Source organism: Asparagus officinalis, chromosome 7, assembly GCF_001876935.1.
Source record: "Asparagus officinalis chromosome 7, Aspof.V1, whole genome shotgun sequence".
In the NCBI taxonomy this organism is placed as follows: Eukaryota; Viridiplantae; Streptophyta; class Magnoliopsida; order Asparagales; family Asparagaceae; genus Asparagus; species Asparagus officinalis.
The window spans coordinates 55,755,061-55,768,046 of NC_033800.1; positions in this window are offsets into that span (position 1 = coordinate 55,755,061).

Genomic DNA, 12,986 nt, shown 5'->3' on the forward strand with positions numbered 1-12,986 from the left:
CCACCAAATGGTGACTCGCACAGGTTTGAGCCGAAACGTGATTTTGACGGTTTTTCTAAGTGATTTTTATGGGATTTATATGTTCTAGAGGTTACCAATTGACTTAATATCATCTCTACATATGGTTAGACCATTTTCAACAGAAGATTTGGTCAAATCCTTTGTTCTTATCCAAATACCTTGCATCTGAAGCCCTATAAATACGAGCTTAGGGCCTTCTTTCATAAAGGGCGAGTTATAATCAAAGAAGGCGAGGTGCTGCCGAATTGCAGAGCCAAGAGCCACAAATTTCAGAGAGGGTTAGCTAGATCTTGGCGGTTTCCTATGCATAAAGAGTGGATTTCGAGAGATCTGAGACCCGTACCCCTTTCCTCCGGATCAAACGTGGTTTTGATCTCGAGAAGAGTCGTAATCTCGTTTGGTCGAGATTATCACTTCTGCGATTACTTCCTTTGTGAAGTAAGAGCTTTGAATAACTTTTCTGTCTACCGAATCTGATCCGCGATGGTCCACGGACTAATGTGTCCCCAGTAAAGAAAAAGTCCCCACGTAAGCAACAGGAGATAAACTGCTGTTGTGTGTTGTTTGAAGGAATTATAATCATTATATTTTCATTATGTAAGAAGATTTTATAAAAAGATCAACTTTTTATTTATTTGAGTTTATTATAACGGCTAAAGTTGTAATAGATTCGATGATAATGAAAATAGCAATTTCTGACCCAAACACCTATCCTGAGCCCAAGATTCTGTCCCGAGCCCAAGATTCCATCCCGACCCCGAAAATGTTGTCTCATGCCCATTAACCACCCAGATTTTGGTATATTTTGATCCAAAGCCTCTCCAATGGACATGAACATAATTTTAACTAAAGATAAGAGGGAATCAGTTATTTTTATTTGAAAACCAGGCTCCCGAAGCCTATAAATATGACCCCCGAAGCCTATAAATATGACCCTAGGATCTTCATTTACAGAGATTCGGAATTCTGAAGCCTCAGCAAAGCCTTGTCAAATTGAAGAGTGAGGAGCACGAATTTCAAAGAGGATGAAGTGATCTTAGCGAGTTCTTCAACATAACGAGGGGAAGAGTTCGAGAAATCTGCATCCATTTCCTTGAGATCGTACCTAGCTACGATTCTCGAGAAGAGTGATTATCTCGCTTTGCTGAGATAGTTACTTCAGTTTCTTATCTCCTTTACGAGGTAACAAAATCTTTATATTAGATCTGATTAGTCGGTGGTCCACTGATAAGCCCCGGCACAGGCAAGGATCTCACGCAAACAGCGGGTGATAAACGTCCCTTGTGTGTGTTTTTAAAAAGTTATAATTTTTATTTTCATTTGTTGAGATCATTGTAACGACTAAAGTTGTGATGAGTCCGTTAATGAAAGAACTAATTTTTCACCAAAACATGCTGACAACCATAATGGGAGCCAACAGCCTCATCACAAAGACTATCGTGCCGCAACCGAAGATCAAGATCCTGGTTGATTCAGAGCTCGAGTACGAGTTCGATGAAGCCAAGTTCAGGGAATATTTCTCCTCGTCTTTATCAAAATCCTCCTCTCCCTACAAGTGCAGAAAGATCCCACCTTTGAAGGAGGTGTATTCATCGATGAAAGCTACAAATGACTCTGCTCGCCACATCTCCTCTCCAATCAAGGAGTTATCCAATCAAGGTACGCCAACTCTGATGAAGAGGGCTCGTCAGAGGCAATGCCATCGCCAAGCTCATCAAATTTCCAAGGCATTAGAACAAGTCGATGGAGTTTGCTACTACACAGACTTGGAATCGAGGAAGCATCAGGTAATCCAGCCACCCTAATGGTAAGTTGTTGCTGCTTCCACTGAACCATCAACGGGAGAATGAGTTCTTATCAAAAGGACTCGTTCAACCTTGAAGGAGCGCATTCAAAAACAACGCGCACGTGCCCCACATAGGCGTGCCTTTGTGCAAAAAGCTCAAGGCTTGCAAAAGGAAGAGGTGGTCAAAAAACCACCGAAATCCAAACAAGTCTGGGTGTCGAAAGTCGAAACAACACCAAAATCAACTCAGAAAGCCTCCGATCTCACTCCTTTTGTTCCCTCACCTCCGATGAAGCCCTACGGCATCGTGGATCTTTCTAAAGTCGAGATTCTGATGATGGATCACTTAGGTCCTCTACATGAAGATCGAGGCAAAGTTTGGTGAATAAAACCCGAGTAATTCCTCAGGCTAGGGGTTGTACAAACACTCCCATCAAGCCAAAGGCCACTCAAAGTTGTCCTGCCACCTCCAAACAAACTGGGGCACCTCATTGTACATGTTCGTACGATGTGCACAAGAGGACTCCTCGTATCGATCTCATGGGGGTTCGTATTAGAACCCAGGAGCCCGTCAAGATCTCACGCTCGCAAGGGGTGGTTCTAAACGTGTGACTCCTGATGGGATCTTGGATCGTTCAAAGGTGACAACAAATCACCTTGAGAATGTCAAAAAGGTTCTTCTTCCCCAAAAGAATACGTGTCCGTCAAAAGACAACATTATACTTGGGGTATCACACCAACAAGCGATGGATTGCTCCAATGAGCTGCACCATAAGGCTGGGGGTGTGAACAAATCCCAAAAGGATGATGTACAAGAAACTAACTCCTATTGTCCATGTAAGAGGCTTATCAGAGTGGTATTATCAAAATATAGCTACCCCAGGACTGTTTCACAAAGGTCTTGATATTCGAGAAACTTGCCACCGAGGCGTCAAAGCCTAAGCCAAGACGTTTTCATGAGAGAAAATCCACTGTTCAGGATGATGAATTCCCTAAAGTCACCATTAATATGGTTGACAAAGGAAAGTCTACCATTACTTCAAACGGCTCTAATCCCGTCTTTTCTCCTGAAAAGAAAGTCAATTAAGAGATAGCCCAATGGATGTCTCAGCTCCAGCTGGAAGCCATCAGACATAGGGGTTACCCGAGAATGCACGAAGGACTATCTTCAGAAGAGGAACTGTTAGATATTTGCTCCATAATTGCCTCCAACGACACAATGTCCAGCATGGGGGGAGTAAGGGAATCGTTCATGATCACTCTTGACCTAGTGGCCAAAATACTTCAAGAAGCACTAGCTAAACAACAAGAGGAACTCGGGGCTAAAATGAACACTAAGATGGAGGTAACCATACAGCAGATGAGAGAGTTACAGGCTCAACAACTTCAACCACCACCTGAGTCCAGTCAGCGGGCTAAATCAAGTCGCCGCACTCAGAACGTCGCAGGTGGTAGCGATCCAAAAGTGGACGAAGTACCCCACGAAAATACTAGAGGTGGTCCAATCTCATCCCTCCGTAACAGCGGGGGTGGTTCAATTGCACACCTCAATATCACTGGGGGTGGTTCAGTTGATCTTTCTCGACATCCTCCAAAGAAAGATGCATGCGAGGACAACAAAATGATGAAAAAGCTGGAGGATAAAGTCAACACATTGTTACTGGCTCAAGAAGTTAAGAGGGTCGGCATTCTGTGTCCATATCTAAGAGACTAGGATTCAATCTCGTACCCGGTGAAATTTAATCTAATTAACTTCACGCCGTTCGACAGGAAAGATTCACCCACTCAGCACCTAATTTATTTTAAGTACCACCTGGGAGTGATCTCCGAAAATAAACCCCTGATGGTTTGGTCATTCATTGGTACCCTTCACGGGACCGCCTTCGATTGGTATTAACGCCTCAAGCCGAGGAGTATCAACAACTGGGATGACATGGAGAGCTCATTCCTTAACAGTTTTTTACTATAACACTAAAGTGTCAATTGGAGCACTTCTGGACAAAAAGTAGAAGGATGTGGAGTCAGTTGATAGCTTTATCAAACACTTCTACGACAAGGCAATGAATTGTAGAGATATTGTCATAGAGGAATTCATCTTGCAGACATGCCATAACAACAATTCCATTGATGTCCTGAAAGTCCTGGGGGTCATGCCATCCACCACATGGAAAGAATTAAAACTGCACGTAGGCCGAGCAATTTCTCAAAAGGAAGAAAGCCGAGAGAGGCTAATTAACGGCCAAGGCCCCTGCAACTACTATCGACATTCATCAACAGCAACCTTGGATGCAGCAAAGAACTTCTAATCCAAGGTTCCAGGAAGAATATTCTTTCAAATATGATGAAGTTCCAGCCATATTCAATTACTTCCTCACCAACGATAAAATTAAGCTTCCAACGATTACAAATCAGGAGGAAGAAAACAAGACCACGGATCCAAAGTATTGTACGTACCATAAGAAGGTACATCACCCCACCAAGAATTGTATTACGCTAAAAAATAGCATTCAAGCCTTGGTTGATGCTGACGTCATAACACCAAAGTAAGCAGAGTGAAAACGGTTTCCTCCGATAGGTATATAAGGTTAAATTGCTCCCGCCCTCCGATAGGTATATGAGATTAAACTGCTCCTATCCTCCGATAGGTATAAGAGGTTAAACTACTTCCCCCACCTCCAATGGGTATAAGAGGATAAATTATTTCCCTTATTTTCAACAGGAAGTTCCTTGAGAATATTACTCATAATATTCGTAACGATAATCCGAGGCCAGCTGACCATTCAAGGTGAAAATCGGTCATCAGAATAATTTATTCTTAATCATGATAAAAAATGATTAAGAACCTCTCATTGTGGCTATTTAATCATTTCCAAGATGATTAAAAAACCCTCCCACTGTGACTTTCAGAGCATTCTTTCATTGAGATGAGATTCAATGACTTAATCCAGTCAATCTTTCCTCATGAAACCCCTACCGTTAAATTGTGGAGTGCTTAATGACTCATGATCCTCCACCATAAAATCTTTCACTGATCAAATCAATAGACGGTGGGTCTACTAAAATTCTTCCTGGTTCAATCCACTCAAACTCTCGTTGTTTATCTATTATCAAACCTATTTTTGTGTTAAGTCTTGACACTTGACATCGAAAACCCCTACTGAGTGATCTGTACAAGTCAACAATCCTACTGTTATTTGTATCTTCACTCCCACTGTTTGTTTGGTCAAACCATCCTACAGTTCAGACCAAATCCAAAATCCCCTCTCGATTCTTTCCATGGACGAGAGGTCCACTTTCAAATTAAGCGATCAAAGCTGTAAAAATTAGGATTGTCTCAAACCCCCACTTTGAATTTCTTCTGCACCTGGAGATAGAATATAAAATTCTTCCTCTCCAGAAGACAAAATAGGATTAAGCCTATGCCTACTACGCGTAGTCGGGTAGTCTATTCCCATAAGAAATATGAAGTCTATGTATTTAATATCATAGCACTAAGAGAGTTAACTATCTTAGCACAACGTTACATGCAGAACAGACTTAAACAATCCGCATGCTAGCCCGACTCAAACGGTAGTCGGTAAAGACTTATCAAATTCGTTGATGACTGAGAATTTGCCAAAAATCCTATATGTGCGATAGTCACTGACGCACCAGCTTCATCAGTTGGTCTTATAACTTGAACACACAATACAATATCAATATCGCATGAAGAAGCCTATCCAGCGGTTATGGCCGTATCAGCTCCAATAGCTGGTCCTACAACCAAAACTCCACTGTGGTTAAGTAAACCAGCCTCAACACTTGGGAATGCCACACTCCAATGAGCTTAAACTGTGTTAGCGTTGGATAATGCATTACAGTGAAGGACAACATCGGTCAACGCATAGTTATAAGTTAACGCTAGTCAACACGTCGATAATTTTTTCCAAAACGAGGCTCAAATCAATTTCAGGTCAAAAGATGATCCCAGAGAGTTCGATCATGTTTTCAGATAAGAATTCCCAACGAGAATAATCAGTTTAACATCGACTTAACGACACGAGTTAATATTATAAACTAATACACCAATTTTAGTTCGAGACTTCAACAATGGTCAGATGATAAACGCAGCACCAGAGAAATTTTAGCTATTCGATAAAATATTGAATAGACTGAGAACTAAAAAAGTCAAGAACTGAAGTAAGTTACAGGTCTTTTTATGCCAATTAAAGATTGAGGCCTATCATATCTAAAGTATTCCAGCCTCCTCTATAAAAAGAATATGGCTAAAATACTTTGGAGGGGGTATCTGTAGGCGTCAAAAATTACCTATAGGTTATTGCACACACTTGAGGCAGAGGAAAGATGATAAATGTCATTATATGAGTTAAGAAAGATTATCTAAAGTCAACAAATGCACGAAGCAAGTTGATCAGGTGTACAAGTCAACGAGACGGTCAAACGGTGATGAAACAACTCGACGGGAGTTACGTTTCGACCGTAAAAGATGAAGTATCACTCATGTCTCATCCACTCTACGTATGATCCATCTATGGTAGGAGATCTCTTCTCTGACTTTCCAATGCACTTTGAATTACGTCGTTCTAAAACCGGATCGGAAAGTTACTACAAAAACAGTCAAAGGGGGGCAAAACGGCGTCTCGACCTCTCGGCAAGGCTGAGATAGTCTTGGCCTAGCCAGGACTGTCCCAAACCCAAGAGACTGTCCCGAGCCTAAGATTCTGTCCCGAGCCCAAGATTCTATCCTGACCCCGAAATGCGGTCTCACGCCTATTAACCGCCCAGATTTTGATATATTCTGATCCAAAGCCTCTCCAACTGACATGAACATAATTTTAACTAAAGATAAGAGAGAATCGACTGTTCTTATCTGGAAACCAGGCTCCCGAAGCCTATAAATATGGCCCTAGGACCTTCATTTGTGGAGATCCAGAATTCTGAAGCCTCGGCGAAGCCCTGTTGAATTGAAGAGTGAGGAGCACGAATTTCAGAGAGGAGGAAGTGATCTTGGTGAGTTCTTCAGCATAAGGAGGGGAAGAGTTCGAGAGATCTGCATCCGTTCATCCATTTCCTTAAGATCGTACCTAGCTGTGATTCTTGAGAAAAGTGATTATCTCGCTTTGCCGAGATAGTTACTTCAGTTTCTTGTCTCCTTTACGATGCAACAAAATCTTTATATTGGATCTGATCAGTCGGTGGTCCACGGATAAACCCCGGTATAGGGCAAGATCCTACGCAAATAGCAGGTGATAAATGTCTGTTGTGTGTGTTTTCAGAAAATTATAATTTTTATTTTTATTTGTTGAGATTATTGTAACGACTAAAGTTATGATGAGTCCGTTAATGAAAGAACAAACTTTCCACCCAAACAAGTATCATTATCAACGACTGAAGCAGTATATATTGCTGCTAGTCTTTCTTGTGCTCAAGTTTTATGGATGAAATAAATATTGTCTAATTATGGTATAGTATGTTCCACATAATCCATAATGTGTGATAATACTAGTACCATTAATTTATCTAAAAATCCTATTCAACATGCACGTACAAAACATATTAACATTAGACATCATTTTTACGTGATCATATGCTTAAGGGTGATATTTCTTTAGATTTTATTTCAACTGATAAACAAATAGCAGATATATTAACAAAACCATTAAAAGAACAAATATATGTTAAATTAAGAATAGAATTAGGTATATGTTCTTTGGAAGATTTAAATTAAGTTTTAAAATCAATACATATGCATTTTCAGTATTAATAGTTGACTAATCAAGTTAGTAGTCGACTACATGCACAAACTTTTGCATATATCACATTCTGTTTGATTTTTAGTAGTCGACTAGTAGGAGTAGTAGTCTACTAATAAGAAGTGAAAGCATAAAATTGCTCTCTGTCAATTACAGTGTAGTCGACTAATCATATTAGTAGTCGACTACAAAACCTACAGTTTTCTTTTTTATACTAATTTTGGCATATTGGATCTTATATCTACCAAACCCAATACCCAATACCCATTAAATTTAAGTTAATTTGATCTCAACCAGTCATTTTTTACCAAATGAATCATGATCCCATATCAAATTTTACTAAGATTAAATTTTAACCTTTCATTTGATTTTTTGATCAAATCTTAGTCACTCATTTATAACTAAAGGAAACTACTCTAACTCCTCCATATTCACACGTTTTTTCACTTTCCAAAACCGAAAGAACCCTCATTCTCATCAGTTCATCCATTCTCAAAGGTTAGGGCATCCTCTCTTTCTCATTTTCTCTCAAAAATTTCATCAAATTTCTTGTCTACTTTGAGTTTTCCAGTCTTAGTAATCGACTACAGCCTCAATTAGCCGACTACTTCTACGGTTTTAACAGTTTGGTAAGCTCTCTTCCCCTATTCCATTTACAATTTCGAAATTGAATAATGTCAAAATCAAAGATGCCTAGGTCTGGACCATCAAATGTAGTTGAAGATTATTCAATTTATCTTAAAGACCCCTCTTTGCTTGCCCAATTTAACGAATTTCAATCTTTCGAAATTATACCCAGTAGATTTGTCAAATTTGATGATTTCATCACTCATTATTTCAGTGATCACTTTGCAAGTGCGGATTATTAGATCTTTTTTCCTCTGAAAATAGGAAACCATATTATCCATTGTTGGTTCAACTATTTTATGTTATTATCTCTAGATATGAAACCGATCATCACTCGGATGTTCTTAACACTCTTGTGAAGGGAATTAAAATTAATATGACTCCTAAGAAATTAGGTAGAATTTTTAATATTCCTTATCAAGGTGTTAGTCTTTCATCTATTAGAATGAATGATGAAAATTTCCTTACTAATCACATTTTCCTTCGTACGGTTATGGCAAACCTCTCAATAACTCAAATAAACTTAGGCCTATCCCTAGGTTTATAGCTCGAATTCTTGCCTATAACCTTTTTCCAAAAATTGGAAGCTTTTATTTTATATCTCTTGACCTAGCCAAAGCCCTCTATGTAATTATGGCTAACATAAAAGTAAATTGGGCTGAGGTATTTTATGAAAATCTTTTAGTTATTCCTAAGCGATCTCTTCCATTTTGCTCTTTTCTTACGAGAATATTTGAGGCATATGATGTTGATCTAGAAACTGAAACTTCTAAGATCCGTTCCATCGATCTTTTTGACTCTAATGCCTTAACTCGGATGAAACTAACCAATTTTGAAATTCAACAAGATGAACCTCAACCTCAACCAAAACAACACCCCCAAGATATACCACAAGCCACTGATAAAGCTGGACCTTCTACTAGTCACATTCCACCACCAATGAATGAACCTTCTTGCTTCTCTGATGCACAATACATACATTGTCCGCTAGAATACTTGATTTGGAACCGGGACAAAAAGCTTTGTATGATCAAAATGTGCTTATGCTGAAAAGTCAAGAAGCATTAACCAACAAATTTGATATCCTGTAGATGAAGTTTGACACAATGAATATGAAGATTGATACATTGGACATGAAGCTCAATGCCTACTTCCAAGGAAATCAACCTCCACCAGGACCATCAAGTTAGAAGGCTATGCATGCATCATTTAGAATAGTTTCAGTCTGTTATGTCAAAAACAATTAAGTACTTAGTTTATTTGTGTGTCTAAATTATGTCAAAAACTATGTATTGATGTTTACTTAGACTTATGTATTTTGCTACTATGTTTCTGGTTATATGTTTAAAACTATGTATGAGTTTGTGTTTCTTTTTATCATGATTGGTATGTTTATATCCTATATTTTATTCATGAGCTACTTATCTTAAAAACAGATTGTGAAGATGAAAATTGTTGAACTTTTGGTATTTATGGCCAGTCTTTGCCTACCCATATGGATGGGTGAAGTAATGGACTATATTTATAATCTGGAAGATCTTTTTGAAGTATTGGCTCATGACGAAGAAATTATAGCATGCTTAGAATAAGATGTTTTTTTTTGTTAATGACAAAGGGGGAGAATGGTATAAATATTAGTTATGCTATATATATGAATTGTAGACTCTAATATGTTTTTATGCAGGGGGAGTAAGTATATTTGTTCCTAAATATTTAATTCTTTTAGAATATACTTACATATGCATAAATTGTTTGTCATTATCAAAAAGGGTGAGAATATTGGATATCATGTCCCCAAGATATAATTTTGATAATAACAATTTATTTATTATGTGTATCACTATGAATATTATTGTACACTAACATATCAATGCAGTTTTCAACATCAAATATGAGCAAGTGCAAGATGAGTTCAAGGCATCATAAAGTAAAGAGGAAGAAGAGCTTATACATCAATATAAATTTTACATTTTCTTTACTTAGAAATTTTGTACAAGCCTTGATCACTCACACATACACACACATAGTGATTAGAACCCACTAACACATACTTAGTATATTGGTTAACAATAGAAATCCCCTATGTTAACCATTAGAGTTTATAATTTATCAATAAGTCTAAAAATATTTCATTCATATCAGTTTTCACCCCTTAGTAGTCGACCAATAACTACTTATATTCGACTACTGAAATTCAAATCAAAAATATAAGTTTCTGTCAAATAACAATCTAGTCGACTAATGACTTTTTATAGTTGACTACTAAGCACTTAGGCAAAATTTTAGTTTTTGTAAAGTTACAATGTAGTCGACTACTAGACTATAGTCGACTACTAAAAGTCAATTCAGAATTCTAACTTTCTGTTGTTTACAATGTAGTCGACTACTACACAGTATAATCGACTACTCAGCTTTGAATTTAAATTTCAGACTTTTTGTCGTTTACAGTGTAGTCAACTAATGACCAGTGTAGTCGACTACTAAGAAAAATATTGAATTAACAGAATCTGTTTTAACTCAGTGTAGTCGACTACAACGACTACTAGTCGACTACCATGACAGTTTTCTGACATTTCAAAATTTGAATTACTGACTGTTTAAAGCCGTTTTGATCCGTTAAATTGACTTTGAAAACTTGTCTTTTCAAGGGCTTTAAATAGGTTACAAGTTTAGAAAATTTGACATACGAATTCCTATCAATAAGATTCAATTTTTGTGCATTCTTAAGAGTTCAAATCTTTCAGATTTTCACTAAGTGTTTGAGAAAAGTATTCACTGGGTTAGCCTTTGATCTTCATCCAATATACAACTTATTTGGGCAACTTCCAGAGATTAAAAACATTCCTAAGCCACTGCTACACATCACTACACAATCAAGGCTTATAGGAATTGTTTTGTTGATTCAAGAAAAGTTCTCTCGAGTGTGAGAGGTGTGATCTCTTGGTGAAGAGACTGTGTGCAATTTACATGATCTTGTAAATTGGTCAGGTTTGCTGATTGATTTTGTAAGTTTTTTTAAAATCATAGTGGAACTCTAAAGCGAGATTTGCTTGGGGACTCTCAAGCAAGATTTGCTTAGGGACTGGATATACACCGGGGAGGTGAAACCAGTATAAAATATTGTGTTTGTGATTATGATTTTTTGTGATTTTGTTATCTTCGTTGCAATTTATAATCTACTTTGCATAATTTTTAAAAAGAACACTATTCACCCCTCCCCCTAGTGTTTTAGTGAGCATTGTAACAGATCATACACCATAATCTGCTAATGGTACCTTATAAGGGCTAAGGAGAGAATCAGATTCATTTTGACAAGTGTAGGTGACTGTTGTTGCAAATTGAATAGTCAAGAACTAGGTTGTGGGTTTTCTGTGGACTCTGCAGCAGCCTATAATGCCAAATTTTGAATATGGACTTGGTACTGCCCTTTTAGCTCCTGCACTCGTTTGTATTATTCAGTTATCAGTTAAATCTACAGTTATAAATTGTATAATATTTTCATTTAGTTCGGTTTGTTAAAAGCACTAGTGAAATTCTCCAAAACTAGCATTTTGCATGCACAATACAGCAAGAGTTGCATATGCCCATAATTATCTTGCAACACATGTAGAAGTAATGACCTAATCGCAAAGGACTAAAAAAAACGACACATATATAAAAAATGTTGCAAGCCATGACACATATTTGTACCATATAGTACAAAATAAAAATAAGCGTATCACAAATATGTGTCACAAGTTTCACGAAATACCTCCACATGTATAGAAAAACCATTTCCATACATACTCTATCCACATTTGTAGCACGCTCCATTCGTGCGATACAAAAATGTGATTGTAGATGGGGAAAAAGTCACAAGTTATAACTTTTGTTGTGGTGACAGAGAGTGCATTTTGCTTGCCCTCCTATGAGCAATGATGATAGAGCAAAATATTTTAAGAAAATTTTGCATATGGCAATCAATATCAAAGTGTATGCAGTTATGTTATTTTTAGTTTGTCCTATCCCTCTTTCTGCATTAGGACTTTCTTAGTTATATGGTTGTATTAAACGCTAAAAATCTAAAATTATTTACTCTTAACTCAATAAATGGAATTAGCACCACAATCAAGCCTCTTTTTAATTGCCAAAAACCTCATCCTAAGACATTTCAGAACTTCACATACAAGATGAGGTTCCCAATATTCATTAGTGTTAATGTCAGTTATCAAATAGGGGGTTATTTGAGAGTTTGTGGAGTGATTAGGGTCCTCTAAACTCCTCCTGATGAATGGTTCTGGGCTTGCTATTTTTCCATGCACATAAAAGAACTCGTAAGAGGGCGGAGTTTGGGTTTTTCGGTTGTTCCTCCAACGATCAAGTCAGTATGTGATCTCGAGTGGGGAAGTATAGAGTTAGTTCTTAGTCACGTAAAAAGACCAGAGAGTCTTACCCCATGTAGTGCCACTCCTTTTATAGTGGGGCTGAGGGGCAAGAAGGTAACTTGAGCTGAGTCCAGCTAGACAGCGGAGTCAACAGAAATGTGCTACATGACGATTGCTGAAGTAGATGAGTCACCTGGTCATTTATTGGGGGAATGACAGCATGTGTTTGGTGATGACTGGGTTCGATGAGTCATAAAGGCTATGTGAGCTAAAGTAATGAGTAATGATGATGTTGTCAGGGCAGGTAATGCGAGAGTAGTCGACTGGGGAGGGGTTCGAGGTAATTGTCGTCTTTCGACTCCTCAGGTCTAGGGCCGAGAAGTACCGTCTTTTAACTTGGTTACGGGAGATGTTGGTTGAACAGTAGGCCGAGTC